The following is a 6000-nucleotide window of genomic DNA, read 5'->3' on the forward strand; positions in this document are numbered from 1 at the left end:
GTTCTGCAGGCGCTTCCTCCCGCCGGCTCCTCCTCCCAGCCGGTGCCAGGCGGGGCGGGGCGGCTGCTGGGCCCAGGTGAGCGGGAGGCAGGCCAGGCTGGACAGGGGCGGTGGCAGCGAGCTGTGGCTGAGCAGCCGGTCCCTGCCCAGGCCTGGGCTCGCTGGTACCGCTGCCAAGGGGCCGGGGCCATGGCCCTGCTGCAGTGCGTGGGGAAGCGCAGGCTGGGGCAGGCGGTGTACCAAAGAGCGCCCAGTTCCCCCCGCCGCCGGGCGTGCAGTGGCCCCAGCAGTCTCTCCGCCCACCCGGCTGGGCCAGCTGGCAGGGGGCAGGCGCTGCCCATCGCCCCGGGGCACAGCCAGCTCGCCAGGCCACACTGGCAGAGACAAGCAGGAATCTCATCGTGGTGACCCCCAACCGGTGCCTGCAGAGAACACAGCACCAAACCAAGACCACCACAGGGGGCTGGCAAGGGCGGTGCCCCAGCCTGGGAGTGTCCCTGGCAGTGGGGGGCAATAGGGGTGGGGGGGTACCCCAGCCTGGGAGTGTCCCTGGCAGTGGGGGGCAGTGGGGTGGGGGGGTGCCCCAGCCTAGGAGTGTCCCTGGCAGTGGGGTGGTGGGGGTACCCCAGCCTGGGAGTGTCCCTGGCAGTGGGGGGCAATGGGGGTGGGGGGGTACCCCAGCCTGGGAGTGTCCCTGGCAGTGGGGGGCAGTGGGGTGGGGGGGTGCCCCAGCCTGGGAGTGTCCCTGGCAGTGGGGTGGTGGGGGTACCCCAGCCTGGGAGTGTCCCTGGCAGTGGGGGGCAATGGGGGTGGGGGGGTACCCCAGCCTGGGAGTGTCCCTGGCAGTGGGGGGCAGTGGGGTGGGGGGGTACCCCAGCCTGGGAGTGTCCCTGGCAGTGGGGGGCAGTGGGGTGGGGGGGTGCCCCAGCCTAGGAGTGTCCCTGGCAGTGGGGTGGTGGGGGTACCCCAGCCTGGGAGTGTCCCTGGCAGTGGGGGGCAATGGGGGTGGGGGGTACCCCAGCCTGGGAGTGTCCCTGGCAGTGGGGGGCAGTGGGGTGGGGGGGTACCCCAGCCTGGGAGTGTCCCTGGCAGTGGGGGGCACGGTGCCCCCATGTGAGCACTCCTGAGGCCGATCATACCCCCCAGGAGCTGCGGCTCGGGGTAGCAGAGCGGCCGTCTGTCCCTCCCCTCGTGGTGCCTGGCCCTCGGGCCTGGGCACTCAGGGGAGAGTGGGGGGCACACACCCTGCCCCACCGCCTAAGCCACCAGCCCATTGACTGGCATTACCAGGCGAGCACAGCCCGTGGGGGGCAGCGCGCCGCGAAGACGCCCCGGGCACGTGCGGGCGCTGGCAGCCTGGGGGACCCAGGGGGCAGTCTGTGGCCAGCCCCGCCCACCCATGGGCAGACAGCCCGACAGCCGCCCGCGGGCTCTGCTTGCAGGCTCGGGCTGGGGCTCGGGCTGGGGCTCGGGTTCAGCCGGGGGAGCAAGGCAGCCTGTGCCACGCAGCAAGAGCCGCAGCTCCAGGGCACCTGTGGCCATTCGCTGCCGGCACACGCCAGGACCAGGCTCCCTGGCCAGCAGGCACCTGTTCGCTGACCAAGAGGGCCTCAGCCCAGCCTCTCTGAGGACAAGCGTGCCCCTGGGTGACCAGACACGAGTACTGCATGACAGGTACCATGCACGCCCACGGCACACATGTACAGCCCTGACATGTGTCTACTGCACGACAGGTAGAGGGCATGCCCATGGCACACGTGTACAGCCACAACACATGCGTGTACTGCATGACAGGTAGAGGGCACGCCCCGGCACGTGTGTACAGCCCCGACACGTGTGTACTGAATGACAGGTAGAGGGCACGCTCCCGGCACACGTGTACAGTCCCTGACACATGCGTGTACTGAACAACAGGTAGAGGGCACACCCCGGCACATGTGTACAGCCCCCGACGCGTATACTGCACGACAGGTAGAGGGCACGCCCCGGCACATGTGTACAGCCCCCGACACGCGTGTACTGCACGACAGGTAGAGGGCACGCCCACGGCACACGTGTACCGCCCCCGACATGCATGTACTGCACAACAGGTAGAGGGCACGCTCCCAGCACACGTGTACAGCCCCCAACATGTGTGTACTGCACGACGGGTACCATGCACGCCCATGGCACACATGTACAGCCCCGACACACGTGTGTACTGCATGACAGGTAGAGGGCACGCCCCCGGCACACGTGTACAGCCCCTGACACGCGTGTACTGCATGACAGGTAGAGGGCACGCCCCCGGCACACGTGTACAGCCCCCGACACGCGTGTACTGCACGACAGGTAGAGGGCACGCCCATGGCACACATGTACAGCCCCGACACACGCGTGCACTGCATGACAAGTAGAGGGCACGCCCCCCAGCACACGTGTACCTCCCCGACACGTGTACTGCATGACAGGTAGAGGGCACGCTACCGGCACACGTGTACAGCCCCCGACACGTGTGTACTGCACGACGGGTACCATGCACGCCCATGTACAGCCCCGACACACATGTGTACTGCACGACAGGTAGAGGGCACGCCCCCGGCACACGTGTACAGCCCCCGACGCGTGTACTGCATGACAGGTAGAGGGCACGCCCCCGGCACACGTGTACAGCCCCCGACACGTGTGTACTGCACGACGGGTACCATGCACGCCCATGTACAGCCCCAACACACGTGTGTACTGCACGACAGGTAGAGGGCACGCCCCCGGCACACGTGTACAGCCCCCGACGCGTGTACTGCATGACAGGTAGAGGGCACACCCCCGGCACGCATGTACAGCCCGACACGTGTGTACTGCACGACAGGTAGAGGGCACGCCCCAGCACGTGTACAGCCCCCGACACGTGTGTACTGCACGACAGGTAGAGGGCACGCCCCAGCACACGTGTACAGCCCCCGACATGTGTGTACTGCACGACGGGTACCATGCATGCCCATGGCACACATGTACAGCCCCGACACACGTGTACTGCACGACAGGTAGAGGGCATGCCCACGGCACACATGTACAGCCCCGACACACGTGTACTGCACGACAGGTAGAGGGCAAGCCCCCAGCACATGTGTACAGCCCCGACGCGTGTACAGCATGACCGGTAGAGGGCACGCCCACAGCACACGTGTACTGCACGACAGGTAGAGGGCACGCCCCCGGCACACGTGTACAGGCCCCGACATGCGTGAACTGCACGACAGGTAGAGGGCACGCCCCCGGCACACGTGTACAGCCCCTGACACGCGTGAACTGCACGACAGGTAGAGGGCACGCCCCCGGCACACGTGTACAGCCCCTGACACACGTGTACTGCACGACAGGTAGAGGGCACGCCCACGGCACGTGTACAGCCCCCGACACACGCGTGTACTGCACGACAGGTAGAGGGCACACCCCCGGCATACGTGTACAGCCCCTGACACACGTGTACTGCACAACAGGTAGAGGGCACGCCCCCGGCACACGTGTACAGCCCCTGACACACACGTACTGCACGACAGGTAGAGGGCACGCCCCCGGCACACATGTACAGCCCCCGACACGCGTGTACTGCACGACAGGTAGAGGGCACGCCCCCGGCACACGTGTACAGCCCCTGACACACGTGTACTGCACGACAGGTAGAGGGCACGCCCACGGCACGTGTACAGCCCCCGACACATGCGTGTACTGCACGACAGGTACAGCTGCCAGATTGCCTGCGCACAAGCGCTTCTGCCTGTCCTTCCTTCAGCCATGGCACCATTGCCGGGCTAGTGGGGTCCAGGCTAGGGGTGCTGGGCTGGAGGTGTTCAGCCCCCCCTACCCCAGCTCTAGGCCCCACCCCACCCCAGCACTGCCCTGCCCTGCTCCCTGCACGGGGGAGAGGGTGCTGAGCACTCCATTTTCGGCAGGGGTGCTCCTGCCCCGGAGCTCCTGGGCGTTGGCCCTTACGACAGCAATAGCAGCTGTGCCCCCGTCTGCCCCTACGGCGGGAGAGCGGCTGCCCAGCAGGCCTGGGGCTCGGTGCACACCAAAGCCGCCTGGTGGGAAGTGGTTCTGGGAGCTGACGTTTACTCCTCCCTCTGTGGAGTGTGGGCAAAGCCGAGGCCACAGCCGGCTCCCAGGCCCTCGCCTGCAGCGCGCCTGGCCCCCGAGAGCAGGAGGGGCCAGCCAGAGCCGGGGCTGCCTCGCACCCGGCCATAGGCTCGGGACAGTGTTGGCCGTGAGCCGGTGGAGGAGGGAGCCGCAAGCCCAGGCGTCAGGGCAGGCTGGACACCCAGACGTGAACGAAGGCCTGGAAAGGGGTAAGCCCAGAGCTGGTGCGGCCTGTGCCGGGGAGCCGGTGGGGAGAGCGAGGCCGGTACCTGCTGTGGGAGCGGCAGAGCTGGGTTAAGTCTGAGCCAGGCGGCACGCTCAGGAAACGCCCCGGCCCGGAGCAGCCTGGGCGCCAGCTGTAACTGGCAAGGAGGCGGCTAGTTGGACCCAGCTGCCATGTTTCACTGTGGGCGTGGAGGGGGACTCCCCAGCTGGCTGGTGAACCCCCAGCCCGTAACCTTCCAGTGGCTGCGTTTTAACCTGTTAGTGGTGCTAACGCCCCGCGACCAGGCGCGCCTCAGCACGCAGGGCCTTGTCTTTTCCTCACAGCTCCAGGCAGGGCTGGGCTCCTGCACCCTCCGGAAGGGTCTGGGCGTCCGGGCCCGCGCCCGAGAGGTCAGCTAGCAGAGAGCAGCCGCTTGCTCTCGCTCCAGGCTCTCTGCTGAGGGAGGGCGAGGAGCTGGGGTTACCCCCCAGTGCCTCTGCCTGGGTTCAAGGGGGAGCGTCTCGCTGCCCAAGCTCAGGGAGTCTGTGCCCCTGGGAAGGGTTTGAGCAGAACGGCGAGGTACACAAACCCGCCAGTCCATGGCCGACGCGGGGGCGCCGCTAACGCCGAACAGGCAGTAAATGCAAGGCTCGCCGGTGTTCGCCCTAGTGCCCCCCAGATAAATGGGCCACTCACCAGAGCCAGCCCGCTGGGACGGTGTCCGGTGTCTGGTTCAGGCGCGGCCCTGCCGACAGCTGCTGCAACCACTGTCCTGTGGCTGCCCCAAAGCTTGTACTAAGCAGCACACATGGCCAGCCCCAGCCAGGGTGAAAGCTCCCAGGCTGAAGGAGCCAGAGCTGCCTGCAGAGGCAGGGCCTTCTCTGCTCTCTCTCCCACGCCCGCCTGGCAGGGGCTGCTTGTTGCTTGGGAAGGTTCAGCCTAACAGGGCTGCCCTCCGTTAAGCAGCTTAGCACAAGCTTTGATTACCACTTGGTTACACCAAAAGCCTGTTGTGCTCTGTGCTGAGGGGCTGCTCCGGGTCTATAAAGGGGCTGATCCTGTGGGCTCTGAGCTGCTTGGCTGCTGGGGGTGGGGGCGAGGAGCTGTCAGCCATAGGAAACAAGCCCCGGACTCCTGGGTCCCCGCTCTGCTGGTTTCCCACAAGGCATGCCTGGGCCCCGGCGCTGCCGGGCGCTAACAACGTTCTGCGGCCTCAGGCTCAGCTCCTGCGGGAGGGGGCTGCGCCCCTTTAGCCAGCGGGGGCTTGTTCCTTTTGGAAGACGTTGCCGAACTGGGGTCTGTGGGGCAGGGCAGCGGTGGGATACCCCGACGGGGTGGCTGGGGCCTGCGAGGGCCTCACGTGGGTTGCACACCGATTGGCCAGTAAGTTAAAACGGACGCCACCGCCTCTCCCGCTGACCCCCCAAGAGCCGCAGCCCAGGGTGCGGGGGAGCTGCAGGGCCCGGGCCCCGAGACAGACACATGCTTGCTGCTGCTGGGGAGCCATCTGCTGCCTCCGGCGCCGAGTGCGGCCGGTGAGCCCTTCACAGCATGATCACAATAGCCCCCATTCGGCAGGTGCAAGGGAAGCGCTGCCTAGCGGTCCAGGCTGCAGCAGGACTGCTGGGCCAGCTGGGCCCATTCCACCAGGCTCGGGCCCAGGGCCTTTTGGGCCAGCA

The sequence above is a fragment of the Carettochelys insculpta genome, chromosome 11 (genome assembly GCF_033958435.1).
Source record: "Carettochelys insculpta isolate YL-2023 chromosome 11, ASM3395843v1, whole genome shotgun sequence".
Classification (NCBI taxonomy): domain Eukaryota; kingdom Metazoa; phylum Chordata; order Testudines; family Carettochelyidae; genus Carettochelys; species Carettochelys insculpta.